Source organism: Triturus cristatus, chromosome 1_1, assembly GCF_964204655.1.
Source record: "Triturus cristatus chromosome 1_1, aTriCri1.1, whole genome shotgun sequence".
Lineage (NCBI taxonomy): Eukaryota > Metazoa > Chordata > Amphibia > Caudata > Salamandridae > Triturus > Triturus cristatus.
Genome location: NC_140579.1, coordinates 668986624 through 669011484, shown reverse-complemented (window position 1 = coordinate 669011484; position 24861 = coordinate 668986624).

The following is a 24861-nucleotide window of genomic DNA, read 5'->3' as shown; positions in this document are numbered from 1 at the left end:
ACAAAGCTGAGTGCTCAGCAACCACACAGTATATACACACACATTGTTTTGGCATTCTGGTTCTGCCCTTTGAAGGGCTCCCCAAATGTTATATGAAAAATTCCAGCAGACCTATCAAACAGGTCTTGACAATCCAGTAGTGTCAAACGCTAGCCTCCATCACATTGGACCTTTTGTTGATACTGTGATGTCAACTAGAGAACCACTGTGATGGAGCCGGTCAGGCTGGGAGACTGTGGGGGCTAAAGAAAGGTACAGGCCTGTATGTTAGCTACATCTCTTTGTGATTAGGTAGGCCTCTTTGAAGTTAAACAAGCTCTTGTGTCTTCCACGGGCCATCCTGGCAAGGGCACAAAAACACCTCACTACACCCAAGGCCTTTTGTCCATGTCCTAGGAATAAATTCACACCTCATTCATACCTATTAAAAAGCTAAATACTGGATGGCAAATGTGGGGGAACAAAACACAGATTTAGTTTACAGGGACTACAGGCAGGGCAAGGGTAACTTTTTCAAAGTCATCTTTCCAAAATATGTATTCCCAATACGACTTCCCCAGTGAATTGGGCTCTCTGTAAATATTTCTAAAAGTTCAAAATTAAATGTGTAGCTATTCCTGGGTGGAGAAATCATTTATTAAACTTAATATTGTATCCCAGTGCTTTGCAATGAACCAAAAGTGCAATCAAAGAAGAGGAACTCACCTGTACAAATCTGTTCGTGCAAATAGTCACTGATATCTAAAACGCTAACAATTTAGGACAAAATAGTGATCAAAGACCCACTTAAATGGACATTATCTAAAATGTTGTTATTGTTGATAATCACTGTATCCAATGAAATATGCTAAGGCACATTTATATATAAAATATTCACAGAGCACATCCCACAGCACATTCAGTCATCCACTTCATACATCCGAATTCATAAACGCACATACTCACACGTCAAGCAACATCAGAAATACAGCAATAAAGTATTTATTTACAAATGAGTGGGTCCCCCAAGATAACAAGGATTGCATAGAAGGTGTTATCCACTTTGCAAAAAATACGGTGAAACATATTGGACAATACGGATTTTAGAATATGAAAAAAACAGCTAGTCAGTCAAATGGTAAATACAGTTTACATGAGTAAAAAGATGGACATTTCTCGTAGTTTGGGGAATTTTTCAATCAAAAAGCTCCAACATGCTCATCCAGCGCCGACACGCGTTTCATTTTAAGACCCCCTATAAAGGTCACACCTTCATCAGGGCGCATAGACCTACTGAAATAGTGGTGGGGCGTGCCTTAGGGAACAAGCTCGGACGATAATGGGTAATCCAGGATGGTTAATGGAAACGCGAACGTTGCTTGGCCGCACAATAAATGTAGTGATCTGCGTCGGTAGAAAATACAGTCCGACGGAGTTCTACCTCTAATAGAAGTCAATAGCGCTTGGATAGCAGTCTCGCTGGGTGTTGATGAGAACCGGAATCCCCAAGTATCCCTGGCGATAATAAAGTGGGAGAAGTGTTAAAGCGTGGCGGGTATGGGAGTCCCTTGGTAGAGAGACGAGTCTCGGCAGCAACAAAGTTGCAGTTTGAGGCGTGGATTCAGCCGAATCTAGTGGATGAAAGACAGCGAGCGCAAATCCAATAACAGCGCTCCAGAGTCGATAAGGAAGATGAATCGGCGCTCAGCTAAACGGCCGATACAGAGTCCGCGGCACCGGGACTTTGCAATGAACCAGTCAACCCTGCTGCAGTGAAATAGTTTTTAGGACTTTTTCATTGTAATGGCATGCTTAGCATTAAACGTTTACATGTCCTACTTTCAAATACTGTGCACTATGCCATAATATGGTATACCTAGGGGTAACTTTTTTTTGATAACCAGTTTTATTGATTTTAGTGAAAAAGCGAGCACAAAGAACAACAAAAACATGAACATAAGACCAGCAGCAAGTAGAAGCAACAGTGTACATCAGAGACATGATGACATTATGATAGCAAATACATTCTGAATATTCATAAGCATAAAGGGGAACAGGGGAACGCCCACCGTGGGCCAGACCTCCCCAGGAAACCTCAATCCTCTTTCACCCCCACCCATTTGCCCCAGACTTTGCGGTATTTCTTTGGGCATCCCCTGGCTTTGTACAAAGGCTTTTCCTGCGCCGCACACCAGTCGACCCTCCTACGCCACCATGCCATGGTGTGCGCCGCCGGGTTCAGCCAGCTTGCCGCAGTGTCCCTCTTGGCCACCATCATGGCTGTGTTTAGAAAGAGTTTGTCAGTCCGAGATCCATCCAGTCCCTCGGTGACCCCCAAGAGTATATTCAGTGGTTAAAGAGGAATCTCCCAGCCCAGCACCTCACTGAGTTATCCGACCACTGATTCCCAAAAGCGTGTGACTACTGAGCAAAGCCATACCATGTGGTAAAAAACAGCTTGTGGGTGACTACAACGGGGACATGACACGTCAGACCTGAGCCCTGCGTGGTGGAGGCACAGCGGCGTAAGATAGGAAGCGTGGAAATAGCATATTTGGACTAAACGGAGCCTTGGTGAAGCTGTGATTGTTTTAGGTGACATAAGCGCGTCTCTCCAATCATCGTCTTCCTAGGTCTCGAGCCATCCCTCCCAGCGATCTCTGAGGCGGTGCAGTGCGTTGGGAGTGTGGTTCGTAAGGGAGCGGTAGATGCTGGAAATCCCCCTTTCCCCAGGTTGCCAGTCATGATTTAGGCTTCGGTGGGCTGTATTCAGGTAGGGAGGTGTCCTCCGAAATGTAGGAGTGGAGGGCGTGGCGCAACTGCAAGTAGCGATAAAACTGTGAAGGGTGCAGGGAACATCAGGTTTGCAGGTCTTGGAAAGTGCGCAGACGGTCCCCACCCCACACGTCTCCCAGCTGCGAGATCCCGATGAGATCCCACGCTCTGAAGCCAGATAGATTAGTGACCTCCTGGAGCCAGGTGTCTTGCCAGAGTGGGTTATATTGAGTCAGTTTGCCCGACCAGCAGGTGTGGCGCAAAGAGGCCCGCCAGGGCAGAAGCACCCCACGTGTTACTGCGGGCAGGGTTCTGGGGATGGCGCTCCGGTACAGCATCCTGTGGATGCTGGACAGTCCCAGGACGTGTAGTATTTAAACAACCAAGAACTGGCAACCGATAGCACACATTCTTTTATTTCAGGAATGGGAGGAGGAAAGACAATTTGATCAAAAACCTCCGTCAACAATATAATAACTTGGTATGACCCCATCCAATGTGCCACATATTCTAAAAATTCAAAAAGACAGAACATAAAGAGTGAACAGTCAGTACTCCAAACAATTTTACAGCTTATTTCACTTTACACACACCCTCTTTTTTCTTTATAAATGTGTAAAAAAATGTGTAAAGAGAGAGAAAGTATCTCACGTGCGCACCACCAGAGAGGCTACTGGTAGGTTCTCACCAGCTTGCCCACGTTCGTTTCATCATTGATAACTTTCTCACAGAAAAGTGATATGTCCAGTGAAGAGGAAGAAAATAGAAACAAAAAAGATTTGTGTCCCCCGTGAAAGGCAGAGACAAAAGAAGTCTCAAAGTCAAAAAATATAAAGAGGAATAGACTCACTGTTACACTTCTTCCTTTATTCTGATTAAGGAGTCTATCCCACGATTAAAAACACAACACGTTGTATACCATATTGATGACGGCCAACATGTTTCATTGCCAATTAATTTGTGGCAAATTAATCAGGGCTAACGAGGTCAACAATCACCTCCCTGGACAAACAACAATGAAAAGAGACTGACGAACACAAAGAAAACAAACAGGTTTAGTTAAAACAAAGGGATGTCCACACATATACTCTCTTTAATACTTTTAAAAGCGATCATAGTCAATCCCATGATTTCCGCATATAGTATTTACCTAGTGGGAGCTATGGGCCCACATACCAGCTCCCAACAGGTCAAAAGGACGTGTACAATATACAATTTCTCGTCCCTTGCACAAGAGCACTGTCGTTGCTAGTGCTTGCGTCTGTGTAAAAACCATACAATATGGTCCGCAATGAGCCACATCACTACCTGACTTCCAAAGCATAATCGTTCTTACTCTACAAGATGCACCCCCACATCACCCCGTCTTTATTATCCTTAGTATTACCCTCAACATGTGGTATCTCAAGGGACCTCCTCAGTCAATAGATACACTCAAGGTGGAGGAACATTATAAACCGGATATGTTCACTCGGAACAACCCTTCCAAGAACCTGCTGATCACAACCACCCCATCGTGTGTCCCGCAGAGATCTCCCACAAATACGTACAGTTCCTATGCCAGCGTGTATACCTCCTTTATTGAGCGCTACGACAGATATTCAATCGCCGCTCAACTATACACAGGTGGACTTACTTCATGCACAAATTGTCTAGAACATCGTCTCGTAGTCCCAACAAACTCGCACCAAATACGCTTACCGCATTTCTTCATGCATGGGCGGTAACTCAACCCAGCATCAGCTTGCCGCATCGCCGCGTCCCTCTTTCAAACATCGGCGGTCTCGTCTCGCGAGATTACGTGATCGCCAGATGCCATCTAGACCATTGCAGCAAAAACGGCAGCCATCTTAACAAAGTGCACGAATACATCACCACCTTTATACATCCCAGCTATTTTTTTACTGCGGAAAAGAACTGCCACAGCCAGTTTAAAGCAAACACGGGAATCCTGATTAAATCAACAAAACTCTGCTGCCAAAACAATTTTCATTATTCTGTCTTGATCAATGGGATTTGCATCATCAATTAATCTTTAGTGAGTCTACGAATAATCAACCGCAATACAGGAAGGGCAACGAACTGCATCGCAATATATAGATTGAAACAGGGCAAATATATGCCTCCTCTTTTTAAGAAAAGATGGTATTGAGACCCTCCTTGAGTTCTCTCCATGCTTAATCCGGGTCTCAACAGATTTATAACTCAATAGAGTCTAGAATAACCCATATATTGTCATTCTCACTATACAAGGGGGCTACAATCTGTAAACAATACATGTTTGTCAGCCACATCCTATAACCCATATACATTATCTCGTGACCGCGGTCCATACACCCCATATTAAGGGCCTCATGTAGGTAGCTAAATACCGGTCGGTAACGGCCGAAATTCGGTAAATATCCCGTTACCGACCGGTATTTAGCTATTTGGGATGTAGGAGGCATAATTCAGTATTCGGTAAATTACCGAATCGGTAAAATACCGAATCGGTAAATACCGAATCCTGAATGTAGGGAGCACTCTAAAGAGTGCAAATTAGAATTAAGAATTCGTTATTTACCACCAAATACAGGTTGGTGATAAATAACGAATACCTTGCAAAACGCAATATTTTGCAGATGTAAGAGTGCCATGTGGCAGACATACATGCCCTTAGGGCACGTATGTGCGCCACATGTGCACACATGCAAGAATCAGGGGTGCAACAGGGTGTCAATGTGACACCCTGCCACCCTTGTATATGCTCCCCCCATTACCAAATCGGTATTTACCGAATCGGTAATGGTGACTGGCTTTCCATTGATTCCTATGGGCCGCCAGGCCCATAGGAATCAATGGGAAGGTATGCCCCATTACCGAATCGGTAAATACCGATTAATATTTACCGAATTTTTCCGAATCAGTAAAATTTACAGATTCATTACCTACATCACATTTACCGATTCATAAATACCGAATCGGTAAAATTCGGTATTTATGAATCGGTAAATGTGTTGCTACCTACATATGGCCCTAAGTGTGTTATATAACATGTTCCTACCACCTCGGTACAACGACATAAATGCATAGCCACAGGGAATCACCATTTCTACCACGACTTAGAGGCCCTCTGGTTACACTATGTGTCCAAGAAGATCAGGCAACAGGTCTCAACCTGGGCAATAAATGACCGGCACATTCAAGTCGAAACCCTCGCCAATCATCTACTGACCTTGTTCCACTCAATCTGATCATTGAGGCCAAGTGTATCCGCCTTCTCTGAATAGATCCAACGTGCTTCTTTCACAGCCAGTCTTTTCTCCATACCAACTGCATCACCAACTACTTTCTCCATGACCACCCACTTTAATGATTTGAAATTATGTGGATGATCTCTGTAGTGTTGTACCAAACGTGTTGTGAGCTTGCCTGCTCTAATTGTGCTGAGATGTTCTTGTATTCGCACTTTCACCTTTCTAGACGTCAGGCCGATGTAATGTAGCCCACAGGGGCAGGTCAATCTATAAATCACGTTGGATGTATTAAAATTGCTGAATTGATGAAGAAACCATGTTCTCCCACTTCGCAAGTTGATTTCAGTTGTCTTCTCCGTTAATTCACAAACCGAGCACCCACCACACGGGTAATTACCCGGGGGGATAGTAGTGTTCATATTATTATGCACCGGTCTCGTGTGGACTAATCTATCCTTCAAATTCTGCGTTCGTTTAAACGCGAATCTCGGTTGCGGCATCTGAAAGTCACTCGTAGATAACAATGACCAGTGCTTTCTTATTATCTGCCTGATCTTGGTGGACAAAGGATCAAACGTAAGGACCACTGGCAAACTCTCCCTCGGTTCCTTGTTATTTCTTTCAAGGAGTACTTCCCTCGGGGTGTTATGAGCCCTCTTACGTGCTCTAGTAAAAATTTTCTTAGGATAGGCTCGTAGAGCCAATTTCTCACTCAAGACCTCAGATTGTCGCACATATTCAGATGTAGAAGAACAATTCCTGCGGTACCTCAAAAATTGATCCACCGGGAGATTATCCCTCAAAGCCCTGGGGTGAAATGACTGATAATGCAGCAAAGAGTTCTTATCAGTAGGTTTTTGGTGCACTGTGGTGCTGAGTTTATTATTCACCACACCAATATCAAGATCAAGATAAGTAGCAGTCTCACTACTTATCTGCCAAGTAAACTTCAAACACGCATCCAAAGAATTCAACCAGTCTAGAAATTCACAGAGGAACTGGTGTGAACCAGGCCAGATACACAGAACATCATCTATATATCTCTTCCAGAGGCAAATGCGCCTCTGGAAGGGATTAGAAAACTGGTATAGATGGTGTTCCTCAAACTGGCCTACATAAATGCAGGCCAGACTCGGCGCAAAAGTTGCACCCATAGACGTACCCGAGATTTGCAAAAATAGGTCGTCTTTATAGCAAAAGTAGTTGCGGGTCAAAGCTAACTCAACACATTGCATCACGAATGACTGTGGAGTGTCATAAAACCATTCTTGAGCCCCAAGAGCACGAGCTGCTGCCACCAGTGTCGCGTCTTGGGGTATGCTAGTGTACAATGACTCAATGTCAATTGTCACAAGGAACTGCTGGGAAGAGTCAAAATCCATATCATTAATGACATTCAAAATATCAGTCGTATCTTGAACGTACGAGAACTGACTAATCACCGATTCTCTCAAGAAAAAGTCGGCAAACTGTGAAAGAGGTTCAAGTACTGATGAAATACCTGATACTATCGGGCGCCCAGGTGGAGGCCGCTGGGCCTTATGAATTTTGGGCAGAATGTAAAAAACCGGTGTTCTAGGTTTAACATTAATGAGAAAATCTGCCTCTTTGGCAGTAATCCACTTCTTCTCTCGTGCCTGTGCTACAATAGTTGTGATTATCTGAAGCATTTCAGCAGTGGGATCCCGCACAAGTGGTTGGTAATTTTTCTTATCACCTAGCAACCTTAAGACTTCAGCCTCATAGTCACAAGTATTCATAAGGACCACAGTCCGCCCTTATCGGCAGACTTAATGGTTAAAGCAGCATTATCTTGTAAAGACTTCACTACATTCCAATCAGATTTACTCATGTTGTTAAAAGTATTTTTATGATAAGACTCCTCCAGCAGCTTAATCTCGCTCAATACCTTATTTTCAAAGACCACAACCTCTGGGCCCACTGAGGATAACAGGGGACAAAATTGAGACGGGCGATGTAAATTAGTAGAAAAGACAGATGAAGGAACAGGTTCCTTATTAGCAAAAAATTTCTTTATTTTTATCTTTCTCATCACTTCATGGAATTCAGTCCTGCATTTAAACGAATCATGACTAGGGGTAGGAACATATCCTAATCCCCTATTAAGGACCATCAGTTCACTAGTTGTCAGTAGATGATCAGACAGATTTACGACAATATTATTCATATCGGCATCCTGCCTCGACTGCGAGTCTGCTCATCTCCAGAATCTGAACCATCGGAAATCTGCAATCTTTTCCTCAGAATTTCCTCTCTGGGGTCTGAACTAGTCTTGGCTCATTTTCCCCCCTTTCAGGATTTTCTTTTGACTTTATATTCTCATTGCTTGACTCATCACTTGATTCTGATTCGTCAAAATATTCTTTTCCAATGCCGTCTGCTGGATTTGGAACTCTCAGAGTGTGACTTGCATGTATCCAATTTTTCAGTCCAGCACACTTCACAGCAGTTGTTGTGGTCAAGATGACCTGTCTTGGCCTTCCCCACCTTGGAACCAGGCAATTTCTCCTTCTGTGGACTTTTATCCTCACCCAGTCCCCTGGGCTCAAATCATGTGCTGGTTTCCTTTCAAGGGTGGTAGCATCCGCTCCAACCTGGTGAAACACAGAATGAACTGCGTCAGCCAGGCCTTTACAGTAATCCAAAATCATGTCATCAGTTATAGTTATCAGCTTGTTGACTGGTACAAACACATGTCTCATGGCGCGTCCCATGATGATCTCGTGTGGACTTAAACCTGTGGTTCTGTCTGGAGTAGACCTAATGGTCATCAAAACCAGAGGCAAGACATCAGGCCATTTCAAACCTGTGGCTAAACACATTTTCCCTATTCTGTTTTTGATAGTACCATTAATTTGTTCGACCACACCAGAAGCCTCTGGTCGGTAGGCACAATGCAGTTTTTGTTGTACACCCAATGCTTCACAAATCAATTTCATGATCTCATTGTAGAAATGTTCTCCTCTGTCTGATTCTATGGTTATTGGGAACCCGTACCTTGGGATGAATTCCCTCAACAACAGCTTGGCCACTGTGATTCCATCATTTCTTCTGGTTGGGTGTGCTTCCACCCACCTAGAGAACAGACAAACTACCACCAACACATACCTCAATTTGTTAAAAGGGGGCATTTCAATGAAATCTACTTGCATTCTGGTGAAAGGTCCTCCCTCCCGACCTATGGTGCCTAGACTCACCACAGTTTTCCTTCCAGGGTTGTATTGCTGACATGTAGGGCATCTCTGACAGAGACTTTCTGCTATCAACCTAAATGTTGGATTGTACCAGGTCTGCTTAAAAGCCTTTATCATGGCATCTCTTCCCAGATGTCCTTGGCCATGATACATCCGTGCCATGGTTGACATCATGCTATCAGGCATTACTGGTCTTCCATCCCGATAGACCCACACATGATCCTTTTCCCTGGGTGCACATCCTGCTTTTACCCACTGCCTCATTTCTTCATCCAGTGCTTCATCCTGCAATTGCCTCACTTCATCCCATGTTCCCACAACGTTAGTAAACATTATGGAGCAAGAAGACATTTCCTTTTCTTTTGACCGATTAATTGAGTACTTGTTTCGGGCACAATACTGAGCCATGTCGTTGGCAAAACGGTTTCCAGTAGTGATGTAATCACTACCTTGTCCATGAGCAGCACATTTTACCACAGCCAATTCTTTGGGCATTTGAATTGCCTCGAGCAATTTTCCAACCACTTCTGCATTCCTTATGGGAGTTCCACTTGAGGTCAGGAAACCTCTTTGCAGCCATAATTGCCCGAAGTCGTGGACAACTCCGAAGCCATACTGGCTATCAGTCATCACAGTCACTCTCGCATTTCTCCCAATTTTGCATGCCTTAGTTAATGCCACTATTTCTGCTACTTGAGCGGATTTAACTCCTTTCAAAGGTGATGCTTCTATAACTGCTGAGACTGTGCACACTGCATAGGCTGCGCTCAACACTCCTTCATCCGTTCTCAAACAGGATCCATCCACAAAAAACACATAATCACTTTCTGGCAATGGTAGGTCTCTTATATCAGGTCGAGGTTTCGTGCAATAGTCAAGCACATCCAAACAATCATGATCAACCTCTTCTCTTATCTCCACTCTCTCTGCATCAGGCAAAAGTGTAGCTGGATTCACATTAACACATCTTTCCAGACTCACATTGTTTGCACCTAGAATGACCTTTTCATACTTAGTCAGCCGACTATGTGACATGGATTGTGTTCGACTCCTTGTTAAAAGGATCGCCACACTATGGGGTACAAACACTCTTACTGGATACCCCATCACGATTCCCTCACTCTGCTCTAGGCTTCGGCATGTGGCTGCTACTGCTTTCAGACATCCTGGCAGACCTATTGCCACTGGATCTAACATTGACGAGAAATATACCACTGGTCTCCTTTGCCTTCCATGTTTCTGTATTAACACTGAAAGTGCACATCCATTTCGCTCACTACAGTATAGCTCAAACTCCTTTTCATAGTCTGGCATACCCAGCGCAGGGGCTTCACAAAGACTGTTCTTCAACTGTTTAAATGCTGCCAATTCTTCTTTGTTCAGTTCAAGGGGGTCTTTTACCTCACTTTTTGTCACTTTCACCAATGGTTTGGCAATCAGGGAAAAATTACTTATCCACTGACGACAGTAACCAACCATTCCTAGAAACATTCTCACCTCTCTTTGGGTCATTGGAGCTCTCATTCCTCTAATGTTTCTGAGTCTATCTATGGTTACTTTTCTCAGGCCTTTCTCAATATTATGACCCAAGTATGTCACTTCCTTTTTACAGTATTGCAATTTGGTTGGAGATACCTTCAGTCCTCCATCTGCCAAATGATTTAACAAAGCTATGGTGTCTGTTTCACAGGCCTCACGTGTCTTTGACGCCACCAGTAGGTCGTCAATGTACTGGACTAAAACTGAACTCTCAGGCATAGTAAGACTTTCTAGGGATTTCTTTAACAACTGATTGAAAATGGAGGGGCCCTCTGTGTACCCCTGTGGGATTCGGCACCATGCCAAAATACGGTTTCCTAACCGAAATGTAAAAAGTGGCTGGCTGTCATGATGCAACGGAATGGAAAAGAAAGCATGGCACAAATCAATTACTGTGTACCATTCTGCATCATGTGGGATCTGATACAAAATTACTGAGGGATTTGGAACAATTGGACAACATGAGACAACAATCTTATTAATCTTTCTCAAATCTTGCACAATCCTGAATTTCCCACTTGGCTTTTTCAGTCCCATGATAGGCGAATTACATGGACTGCTCATTATCTCCCTCAACACTCCTTGCTGAATCATTTTCTCAATCAAAGGGGTTACCCCTGCTATTATTTCTGGGGTCAGTCTGTATTGTGGAATGTTTGGGTAAACAGCTCCTTCCTTTACAGCAATTCTCACTGGGTCTACATTTCTCATCAGGCCTACATCTTCCCCAGTGAAGTCCCAGACTGCTGCTTTCACTGTCTGTTTCAATTCTGGGGGTAATTCATCTGGATTGAATACTGCATAGGTTCCATCAACCTCACACTCTCGGTTAGCTATGGTCATTTTGTACAGAACATCTTCATCTGGTGTTTCAAAGGCTATTCCGTCTGGTGTACAGAATATGGTGCAATTCATCTTGCACAACAAATCCCTTCCTAATAGATTCACAGGACTGGTGTCACACACCACAAATCTATGCATGTCTGTAAATTTCCCTATTCTGACCTTTACAGGATCAGTAAGATACGTTTTAATCTGGGTGTTAGACACACCAACTACTTGGATTGTTTCATCCGAAAGAGGAAGATTTTTCACATCTGCTGATCTGACAGTAGATCGTGTAGCTCCAGTGTCTACTAGAAAAGTAATGTTTTCATCATTAACTTTCCCATCTACAAATGGTCCTGTCTGATCTATTTCTAGAGATGCGCCAAGTACGCACTCTGCTTCCTCTTTTTGGCACCGTCAATAAATCTCTTCTGGCTCACTTTTGTCATTTTGCAGCCAATACTGTGACACAGCGCTCGCGCGTTGCGGTTTGTTTACCTGTTCTTCATTGTAGAATCCCGTTTCTTTGCTATACTTCTGTGTGCTCCGGCTCTGTGGTAAGGGCGGTTTTGGCACCTGATTCTGTAGATTAACAGCCTTCTACTGTTGCGGCGGTGGGCCACTCCCCTCACACTGCACCTGTGGATTCAACGACGGATTTTCATCATTAGCAAGAGGTGGATATTTACACTCGGATTTCCAGTGCCCTAATCTTCCGCAATTGTGACAGGGGAACTTTTTCTTGGCTTCTTCTATATTACCCTTTCCCTTTCCTGGACCAAATTTTGATTTAATGCCTGGATTATGTGCTTGTTCTATCAGCTGAGCTTCCTGTCTCTCTGCAACTTTCACTTGAGCCCACATTGCCTTTTCTTTTAGTTTTCGCTGCTTTGCCTCAATCTCATCACTAAAGTATTTAGCATGCCTCAGGATCTCATCTATTTTCTTGCTCTGCCAGTCCACGATGTGCTGCTTGATCATGTCCCCAATCTCAGGATGCAGACCATACACAAATCTGTACACAAAATGACTCGGGTCCTTTTCTCCCAGACTGTCATCCCCACTAAACTGTTTGGAAGCCAAAATTAGCCTCTCATAGTATGCATGGACTGACTCTTTCGCTTCCTGATGTGTTCGATCTATTTTAACCCAGTCTGTTTCTTTTGGAGGCACTTTGTTCTTCAAGAATGCCATTACCTGTTCGTATTTCTTCATAACCTCTGGGTCTGGGGCTCCTGTTTTGGGATCTCTCGGGTATTCTTTAGTGGGCCAATCTATGACTATCTTACATTCTGCCCACAAGTCTGCTGGCACTATTATATCAAACAGACTATTCAAATCAATCCACAGCACTTTTGACAATTTCACAAATCTGTCTACTTGTCTGTACCACTCGACCGGCTTTTCCCGTAATCGAGGGAAGTCATTTGTAAATGACAAAATGTCCTGTCTGGTCCATGGGACATGCACATATCCCCCTCCTGGAATTTCTCTCATAGGGAACTCCATTACCACCTTCTCCTTTTCTCTCACAGGAAATGCTGGAAATGTTCTGTCTGAGGTGTCATCCTGCTTCCTATACCACCTGCTCTTCCATTTGTCCACATCTCCCCATTTCCTTAATACCGTGATTATGTCCCTAATCTGTCCTATTCGTCCTGCAGCGTTCAGATTCTCAATGTCTTTTTCTGTAAAATCCACTCGGTATGGTTTCTGTAAAGCTTTTACCTTGTCCATGTCAATTCCCATTTCACTCGCTATTTCTGCTAGTCTGTCATGTAAATTCTTTGCTCTCCAAGTGACACTTTTACAAAGGAACAGTAGTTCCTCATCTTGGTAATTTTTCAGCTTTTCTGTGGGGATAGTCCCTACAATCAATTCTTCTAGCACCATCCGTAATTTTGCCACATCAACAGTATGAGATTCTTTTTCTTTATCCTGCAAGTTTTTCAGCCATACATTCAATTCTTCGGTAGTTATGCTCACTGATTTCTCTACATTCCCTGGTTCTGTCAATCTCTGTGGTTCTAATATTGATCCTCCTACCATTCTGCTTCTCTCTGCAGTATCTGAACAATAAAATGGGTTCTTTGACATATGCAATTCACCTTTACCCATAGTATATTCCCAGGAATTCTCTTTTGCTCTCATCAGGGGCTGTTCTTCCTGTCTACTTCTTACATACGGGACTGTTAGTCCATGCTCACTGTCTTTCTGCTTCTCAAAAGTAGGCATAATAGGACCTATGGTCACAGGAACTGTAACTGCTTCTAGATTTTTCGTCAATTCTCTTATTTTCTCTGTCAGTTCTAATGTGGTTTTTGATAATTCCTTAGAATTTTCACTCTCAGCTGTATTTTCCTTTCCCTATTCCTTAAGAGAATTTCTTCTTCTTACTTCTGGGGTCACAACTTCTGTTTTAATGATTCTCAGAGTTTCCCTCAGTGGTGTACCTGCGGTTGGCGTTTCTGGTTCCTGCCTGTATGGAGGTGGACTTTTGTAAAACATATCATCTAGGACATCGTTGTCCGTTTCGTTAGCCCCATACCTCCGGGTTTCTACATGACTTTTCTTTTCTAGGCATTTCCTTCCTCCACTTTCTCCTTCTGTTCTAACGGGAAACAATCCTTCAGTCATACTCGCATCTCGCCACCTTCACAATGAGTTTCGCGATCGTTTGGCCGTCCAAACATATACCGATACCTACTGCCATTTCTCTGTTTCTCTCGCTCATGCATCTCATCTTCCCACTCTGTTAATGCCTCGAACTGCGTAGGCCTAGGTCGCGGATCTAAGCTCATCATCCTCTCTCGTAAGTTCCTCAATATTGCCAAATTAAAGGACCCATCCTCTGGAAACGCTAGAACTCCATCTTCCTTTGTAAACTTTGCCCAATTGTCTAACCAAATGCAAGTATGGTACCCGTATTTTGCAACCATGAAGGATGCGGGGGTTTTCGCTGGGGGAAGTAACTGTCCTTCCCTAGTCACAATCTCTTTGTCTTTCACAAACCAATTCCGCATTTTACTAAAAAATGATTTTTTCTTCTTTTCGGGTGAATGATAATACATTTTCCTTCCTTTCGTGAACCCCTTTTAATCGTCCCTGCTACAGTACGATCTTTAGTCCAATAGCAACGCGACTCTTACTCCTGCACCAATCCTGGCGCGTCTACGTCACTGTCACAATTTCCAATCCTTGCGCGGCTCACACTAACGCACCAATCCTGGAGCGTCTACGTAACGGTCACAACCTCCAATCCTAGCGCGGCTCACACTAACGCACCAATCCTGGAGCGTCTACGTCACTGACTAACTGTCCCATGCCAGCGCGGTCCACCTGACGTTAACAGTCGCTGCAGCAGTTCCTGCTCCTGTCTCCTGTCTACAGTCTACCACTCCTTTACAAGACTACTCGGTAGCCTTTGTTTCGATTTTACAATACTTGTTAGTTACAACATACAAACATCTCCATTATCTGCTCCGCTAACCACAGAATAGTAAAAGATCTTTCCCACGAGAATTCTGTCTTCCAGAGAGCAGCGCTTACCTCTGCCCTACTACAGAATCTTTATGTCCGTTGGCAAAATAGCACATCCCTCTACTTTACCCCTCTTTCAAACATCAATTAACTGTTTTCTCCGGTATTAAAACACATAAGTGGAAACGCAATGCTCCTGAGAAATAAAACCAAAGTTCTGCAATTAATCCAAATGCTATTTCATTCACGCACTTTCATACAAGAAAATACCGTTCATTCACACAGAATCATGCTTTCCCGAGAACAGCAAACAGTCTGTCCTACTACAGAATTATAACATACGTTAACAAAGCAGCGCTTACCTCTACTTTGTCCTTCTAACAAGCTCAGAGAACACCTGCTACCTTTTCAGTGAAAAGCGTTATCGGCATACCAATTGGTTTTCTGGTACTTAAGACCAAAATTTCACAGATAACTCTTTGCTATCATATGCACTCAGCGATGTCACCGAATCGAACCCAGACAATGCGACGCGCAACTTCAATTTTTACCTGTTTTCCCGTGTACCTACGGGCAACCACAATTCCGTCTTTCTCGAGAACAGCGCTTACCTCTGCCCTACTACGGAACTGTCACCGACTTCTTACATCCCAGAAGCCGTACAGACGACATAGAACTAAATACAACTTCAACATATAGTGTTAATACATACATCAATACCAATCAATAATCGATAAGCTATATATACATGCCAAAATCATCAAACCAAAACAATAAAAACCATCATCTTGCTACCAGAAATACTGGTGCAGTTCAGAACACAAAATCTCCTCCTGCTTCCACGGACAGAATGACTTCTCAGTCACACGCACATACACACATCGCACGCTGCTGGGGCCCATAACACCAACATTAATTCTCATCAAACTATCCGTGCCTTACAGAGGAGAGATATCCTGTTCCCGAACTACAGCTATTCACTTTGGATAGAGGAAACACATCTATTGACTTACTCTAAACGGTTCCTCCATCCGGAGGTCAAATAGATCATTTAGTTGGTTTGGAATTTGATGGGAAACACTGTAACTCTCATATTAATCAATAAAATATTACAAGAAATAATCACCCGACACAGTTCTTCAAATAATGATTTTCTTTATCTAATTAAAATTGCAGGTTAAATCCTAACAATGCCATATTATCTTTTGTCATATTTACCTATTCTGGCTATTTGTCGTTTTCTAAGTCAGCACCAGTCCTCAGAAAGATCATCAGTATTCTAACGTCCCGTCCTCTGCTGTCAGCATGGAGTGTCGCATAGAGTAGCATCGATCAGGGTGCGTCTCAAGCTCTAGGGTGGTGACCTAATTTCTCTCTCTAGACTACTAATATTTATACTAAAATTTACATATTACAGTATCATTTTTATTATTTCCAGGTCGTTGATTGGCTGAATTCATCCCCGTCCCAATACTTTAAGAAACATTTTTAAAATTTCACATACGGATGATGAATAAACTAAGCGCATGGGAAAATCGTTCCCAGGTCGGGAAAGTATCAGTCTATTGTGAATAGGTGGTTTTTGGTTCCCAGATGGCAACATTTGGTCCATGTTCAGGGACATTGGCATCTCGCCCAGAGTAGTCTTCATGGACCTGGTTCGGAGGTTCAAGGAGAGGACACGACGTAGTCAGTGCAGGCGCCTTCCTCCATTACTAATTGCATGAAGTCATGTACTTTAGTGAGGATTCAGTCGGCAGCCATCTTTTTGTAGGCCGAAATAGTCAACTTAAGTAAAAGAAACACAAAATCGTAATTAATACATGGAAATGAATAAAACAGTGTTATTCCCGTACTAATACCCTTATGTGTATGCATTTATCTAGCCATATGCAACATTTAAAGCCGTTAATGCTGGTTAATTTAAGCGCAAATCACGTTAACACTGCTTAAGCTAAACATATAAATTTAATATGCGTACAAACTTAGTTCACTTATTATTTTAGCCATGCAAATGCATTCCCACGTGTATTCTCTTGGTTAATTAGGTTGGTTAATTCAATCACAACACACTATTATTCATTAGAATTAATGCTTTATTCGTTTTAATATAAACTTATATAAATGGATTGGGTATACTAAATTTTTTTTATTTTACCCGCTCCATCAATCCCCCCTTTGGTGATTTTATCACCACAAAACCCACAAAATTTTCAATTTATTTCCCCTTTTACAGAAATTTGAAATGTCTTCTTGCTTGATTAGAATTCTGTTTCCCTTTCGTCTTCTCTCTTTGTTTTGTCATACATACTCTCCTTCCATTCTTCCAATTCTATTTAATTGAGATCTTTTTCTGGTTTCTTTTCCCTCTTTTTGTAAATTTCTCTTTTAGCCTTCTTTTTATTTCTTCTATATCTACAACATATACATCCTAATCTAAGTATTAATAATACGAAAATCACACAGGTTAATGGGAATAATATTTTCCCTATTATAGTACTACCTAATTTACCTTTTAATTTGCTTTAATAGCAGCCATTTTATTACTAATTCTAGTCCAGATACTTTCAACCTCCAGTGGTTTTATTTCATCATGCAGTTCTGTAATATTCTTGATATAGACTTTTAGATCTCTGCTTTCGTCAGGAATGTAAGTGCAACAATGTTGAACTTTCAGCATTCCACAGACTCCACCCTCTTTTGCCAATAAAATATCAAGGGCAAGTCGATTTTGCATAATCATAGCACGCATGGCAACCAACTCAGTGTTTACCAAGAGAAACCCTCCAGCGGTGCTTGTTGACAAGCGATCCACTATGGTGGACAACTTCCGAATATAATTTGCATTCAAAGATATTCCCACTGCTGGTATCAAGGCTCCAAAAATATCACCTACAATTTCTAACCAAGTTTCTCTTCTGCTACGCATTAGTAGGTTATTTGGTTCACTATTTTCTACCCTATCCATGTGAAAAATCTTTGGAAAGACCAGGCCAACATAACATGTGCCATACGAATGGTCAGGCAACCTGTAGTAAGCCTTGTTCCCACAAATATAGTACAGTCCAGGGAAAACTGGATCTTCTCCACATCTAAATCCCCATCCGGATGCAATAAAATAAGTATCATGACACTCACTTGTCCCTATATAAATATAATCATATTGGGACCTTTCCCTCATGATGCATAATTTGCCTTTCTGAGGTGAGTCTATAGCTATTGTCGGTTTAACTCCACCCGGTGTCTCCTTTTTCCCATCTATCTCCCAGATGTTTTCCCCTTCCTTATGTCCCTCTGCATTCTTGTGTATTTTCAATCTTCTCTCTTCAACCATATCCAAAAATGTTTTCTCTTCTGTTTTCAAACTACAAGTTAAATTGTTCTTAAAGATATATTCTAGAGTTAGTCCTTTAGTTTCTATAAAAATTTCTCCTAACACATTAGCATCTTTAGCTGGATTTAATTCTTTATTCATGGGCAATCGTCCAAGAATATTATCTATATTAGATAAATCGTACTCTAATTTCCCTACTTGATAAAATATACTAGTTAAAACACTACATGTTATTCCATAAGTTGCTGGGAGGTGATGATAAGTCACCCCTTCTGAAACGGATGCAGGTAATTGCATACAGACGTAGCAATCCCTTACTTCCATCGTTTTAACATATTCATACAACAATTTCGAAAACACATTACTAGAAAAATCATTTATTGACCTATCATTTTTTAATTTTTTTTTTTTTATAAAGAAACCTTTATTTGACTTCAAAGAGTTACAGACTTGGGCCTACAACCACTTGGGCCGGCCGCTAAATAGTACGAGAAGATTTAGTTCATCGTTATACAGGCATGTCAATCAAAAGACCCCGTTAGTCCGTCCGCACTCTAAGTGAAGGCAGCAGTTGTATCCGAATACCAGTATAAAGACCGTTTCAGCTTTTAATTTAAAACTTATAAACATTTCACACGAACAAGGCAATAAGAATTATAAGTATCAGTACGTGCTCCCCGGGGTAGGAAAGTCCCCTCCATAGAGTAATCAGGAATAGTCTGCGACAGAGGAGGGGGGGGGGGCCCGGGAGTGGAGAAAAAGTCAATACTATCGCCAGAGGAGGGGCGCAGATGTCTCCGCGATAAGAATTCCACGGACCCCACACCTTGGACCATTTCCTGGGCTTGCCTCTCGCCACATACACCGTCTTTTCTCTAAACATGCACCAGTCCATATTCTCCTTCCATACCGAGATCGTGGGCGACCTCTGAGAACCCCATAACTGTGCGATGTCGCGTTTAGCCACCATGTTCCCCAAAGTCGCCCACTGCGTCTGTGCCACATCATAGTCATTTGGCTCCCACACGTTCAGCAGACACCTTCTAGCTTCTGGTAACAGAGCAACGTGTGTGACCTCTTCCATTACCGCATACACCCGACTCCAAAAGCGAGCCACCTCAGGACATTCCCATATAACGTGAAGGAAAGTACCCAGCAAACCACAGCCACGCTTACACAGCCCATCCACAGAAAGACCCATGCGCATCAGGCGGGGTCCAGTGACATACACTCTATGGAGTATCTTCAATTGTACGAGCCGAAGGCGAGCCGGAATTGCCACCTCCCTCGGGGAGGCCACCGCCGATACCCAGTCCTCATCGTCTAATACCAAACCGTCAGCTACCCAGACCTCACTCAGGTGGGTCAACAGGTCCGCCCGGTCGTTTTTAAGCTTTTTATAAATCAAGAAGATTGTGCTGTCAGGCACGTAGCCATCTAGCACCCTGTCCTCCAATGGGGAATATTCCGGGATAATAGTAGCATCGGGAAAAACCGAACACAACGCATGGCGGACCTGAGCATACCGGAAGTACTCCCTATCAGTCAGCTTATATTCCACTTTCAGCATGTCAAACGTTTTAAACTTCCCTTTCACCCAAAAATCACTCACCTTACATATGCCAATCAGATCCCATTTCTCAAATCCTTTTGTTTTACACAAACAGCCCAGCGTTTCCGAAGCATACAGCGGGGTCGCTCGAGTCAGGCGGTCCTTCCATCCCATCGCAGCATTCGCAGCATGCCACACACGTACTGCTATCTTTGTTGGGCCTGTCAACTGCACCCCGGGAGACTTCGAATAGAGTGCCCTATTGTAATCCCCACCAGGCAATAGCATTTTATCTATTGCAAACGCCGGGTTCAGGGCCGGTCCGTACATCCCGTGATTCACCGCCGCCATTTGGGACGCCCAATAATATCGCTTAATATCGGGGAGTGCAATACCCCTATCATACCAAGGGAGTGTCAATTTTGTGAGAGCGATACGCGATCGCCCGTCCCAGAACAATTGCCTCTGCAAACTCTCCACCGCACGGAAATAGCGGGCCGGTATAACGTCAAGCGTGTTTTGTAGTGCATACAGGAATCGTGGTAGTGACATCATCTTAAACAACGCCGCACGTCAGAGCGGTGAAAGCGGAAGCCGTCGCCAACCCAAAACGTCGGCCTTTAGTCACTGAAGTGGGGGGAGCAAGTTCCGCTCATAACGGGCCACAGGGTCTAATGTTATGAAGATTCCCAAGTATTTAAACCCCGATGGCGAAATCTGGATAGGGCAGCCACGCGGGAGGAGAGGAGCATCACCCGAGAGAACGTAGATGCATGACTTAGTCCAGTTAATGACCAAGCCGGAGTTACGACCAAATGAGTTTAGAACATCGACTAATACAAGTAAAGACTGCCGGGGAGATGTGAGGTACAGGAGAATGTCTTCCGCATAAAGAGAGATGCGGTCCTCAAATTCAGGCGTCCATCGAATGCCCCGCAAGGAGGGCTCCCATCGGAACCAGGCAGGCAGAGGCTCCAAGGCAAGGGCGAAGAGAAGAGGCGACAACGGACAACCCTGCCGCGTGCTTCTTCCCAACACAAAGGGTGTCGACACTCTGCCATTCACTACCACCTGAGCCAATGGTTCATCATACAACAACTTCACCCAACCGATAAACCCGGGGCCAAAACCAAATTTCGCGAGTGCCGCCCAAAGATACGGCCACTCGAGAGTGTCAAACGCCATCGTCGCATCCAGAGACGCCAAAATGGCCGGCTCACGAATGTGCGCCGCTCTGGCGAGCACTCCATGGAGACGCCTCAGGTTCAGAGCCGTGTTACGGTGAGGTATGAAACCAGACTGATCCGGATGGATCAAGTCGCCAACGACCCTAATCAGAAGATTAGCTAAAACCTTAGCTAGAATTTTGGGCTCCGCATTCAACAGTGAGATAGGTCTATAAGAGATACATCGATCCTGCGACTTCCCCTCCTTGTGAATCACGAGTATTGTGGCAAGACGCTGATCATAGGGGAGGGAGCCCACTTCTCGTGCTTCAAGGAACATTGCACGTAGATGAGGCGCCATCTTGTCCGGACGCAGTTTATACAGTTCGATGGAAGGCCATTAGGACCCATGGCCTTGCCGGAAGCGACCGAGCGAATGGCCAAAGCAATCTCATCAGACGACAGCGTCGCGTCCATCAGTGTCCTATCCTCCTCTGACAAAGACGGCAACGCAATATCTCTCAGCAGTAGATGAGAGTCATCCTCAGAGCGCTCCGAGACTGGAGAGTATACTTCGCGGAAATAATCCGCGAAACATTCAACATTTTCCACAGGGTCAGTCACACGCGCGCCATCCGTTCTCTCAATAACCGGTACCACTCGACTCGCTCTCTCTTTCTTGTCCAACCATGCAATCAACTTTTCAGCCTTATCCCCCACATCGTATAAACGCCCTTGTTGCTCTCTACTCATCACCTTGGCGGCATCGGTGACCAACGCTCTATAATCAAGCTGCTTGAGACTGAGAACGTGCAACTTATCATTCGTAACACCCAGCTCCAGGTCCCCTTCCAACTCAGCTATTTCATTCTCAAGGCGAACCACCTCCTCAATCTTGCTTTTCTTGGTGTGGGAAATTAGGGGAAGGGCTTGCCCACGGATCACCGTTTTGAAGGCTTCCCACAACGAGACAGCAGATGATACTGACCCCACATTTTCATTAAAATAGTGTTCGAGAGACTTAACCAGTTCCGCCCGGATTTTAGGATTACACAGGTACCAAGTGTTAATCGGCGCTACCCTCCCCTCAGCCCCGGGGGTGACCTCCATGTGCAACAGTAGTGGGGAGTGGTCAGAAATACCCCGGGCCAGATGTCTTACTTCCCTAACCATCACAGCTTGGGCCGCCGGCATAAGGACATAATCAAGTCTCGACAGACTTCCATGAGCCCCTGAGTGGAAAGTGTATTGCGCCTGTCCCGGGTGCAGTAATCTCCAGCAGTCTATAAGTCCGAGGGTATCTATAAACCCACTCAGCCAGGTCTGCGCCCCAGGGAGATCCCTGGGAGGGTGACGATCCGCTCTACCGGATACAACAGAATTAAAATCGCCCCCCATCACCAGAACCCCCCCCGGGAGTCCCAGGACCATGCGCCCTAAGTCAGCAAATGTTACAGTCTGCAATCCCGGTGGGACATACACAGAAACCAGCGAGACAGTTCTGCCCTCCCACCGTCCTACGAGTGCAGCATACCGCCCTCTGTCATCATGGATTATATCGTCCACCTCCAGCGGGAGAGAGGCTCTAACCAAGATGCCCACCCCCCTTGAGCCAGAAGTGAAACTGGAGTGAGCAGCGAGACGATATCCCCGCCTATTCATAGCATGGCAAGAATTCCCAATTAGATGCGTTTCCTGCAGAAAGACAATGTCTTGCGAGAGCCGTTTCAAAAACTGCAGCACTACCCCACGTTTAATCCTGTCCCCCAAGCCATTCACATTCCATGAGAGTACTCTCAATCCCCTACCCCCATCCCAGCCTCGTGCACAACCCCTTCCCCCCAGAGAACACGACCCCAACCACCAGTCATATAGCGTTACGTTGCCTTGTAAAACATTCAAACATTCCCCAACCCCCCCACCAACATTCCCGTTACAACTCCCCCCTCCCTGCACCCCTGCGTGAGCCCATGTAGCCCCCCCAACTTGCAGTGTGCCTGTCGCCCTACCATTGACTAATCTACGAAAAGAAACCCCAGAGGAGGAAAGAGCCTCACTAAGCACCCCACAACCCCCGGGCATATAAGAATAAGGCACTGAATAGAAACATCGAACCAAGGGATTGAAGTGTCTTCGCAATGTTCAGTCACCGGGAACCTCCTGCCCCGTCAAGCCCCCTCCGTTCTCCTCAGTCTGGTCCTCTCGACTGCGTCGCTGGGGCAAAGTATCAAGCCAATCTCCAACCACCTCCGGCCGGTCGAAGAAATGTGACCGATCCTCAAACTCAACACGCAACCTGGCCGGAAAGAGCATCGCATATTTCAGCTCCATGTCCCTCAGGCGCCGTTTAACACCCATGAATCCCTGTCTCTGCTTTTGGACCGATTGTGTGAAGTCCGGGTAGAAACTTATATTAGTGTTCTCAAACTTCGTCGGCCCACTCACCCTCGAGGCCTGCAGGATAGCGTCCCTGTCCCTGAAATTGAAAATTCTGGCAATAATAGGCCGTGGGGGAGCGCCCGGTTTCGGCTTACCACCTGGAACTCTATGGGCCCGCTCGACCGCAAAAAATTTACTCAACCCTTTGGGTGCAAGATGGTTGATCACGAGATCTTCCACGAAGAGGTCGGCCGCAGGAACCTCCGATTTCTCCGGCACCCCTATTAAGCGCACATTATTCCGCCGAGCTCTACTTTCAAAGTCCTCCAGCCGACGGACAAACAAATCATTGATTGTCCGCTGATTACGGACCTCGGTTTGCAAGTCGGACACGTCTGTTGTCAGGCTCGACGTTTTCAGATCCAAGGATTTGAACTTTTCGTTCGTTTTTGAAAGGTCCGCTCTGACTAGATTAACGTCGATCAAAACCGCGTCCAATTAATGGGCCAAGGTGTCGAATTGCTGACTAACCGCAGCTTTCATCTCGTCGATGGCACCCATGACATCCTGCAATGTTAATTCTATGGACGATCCCGGGCCCTCCTTGGGTCTCTCCGGTGACTTATGCAGTCCACTAGGGGATCCTTTTGACTGAGCATAGCGGTCCATGTTATTTGCTTGGGTATAACCTCCCCGCCTAGTATTCTTGGATTTTTGTTTATCTCCGTCCGATCTCGATGCCCTTGTCTGAGGGCCACCAAGGTTGTCGTCCACCAGCGCGATTAGTAATCTCTGGACAGCCGATCTGATGAGCCTCGGCGATCACGCAGCGTAGGCCAGGCTAGTGTCCGAGATCAAGTCTGGATTCCCAATCTTCCCACTATCGACGTGTCGTTGACCAGCCCGGGTCTCTCAGCCAGTTTCAGCGAGGAGACCCAAAACCGAAAGTGAAAGTGCGGGGTACACACCAGCCCAGGTCCTGCATGCCGTTGTTGTTCACTTTCTGCCCGGGCACCACGCCAACTCGAGTCCGGGGCAAGGCCAGGAGTAGGCCGCCAACTTGAAGCCAATGCTATCCCGGTTCCTGAAGTCCGATTTAAATTTGGACAACGGGTATCACCTCCGCTTATGTTCGCCTATAGAAGCCCGTCGATAGAATCAGGATTGACGTGAGAGGTTGCCGAGGCCCTCGGGAGCCCTGTGCCTACGCGGCCATCTTGGTTGCGCGCTAGGCTCCTCCCCTTATTGACCTATCTTGATGCACATGCTCTGTGCTTGTTCTAACTGGTAATACTTTTTGTGAGTTTTTCACTATATTAGTCATATTCTCAGTATGTCCTGCTAGTGTATCTAAAGTAACTTTGAAAGAGATCAAAAG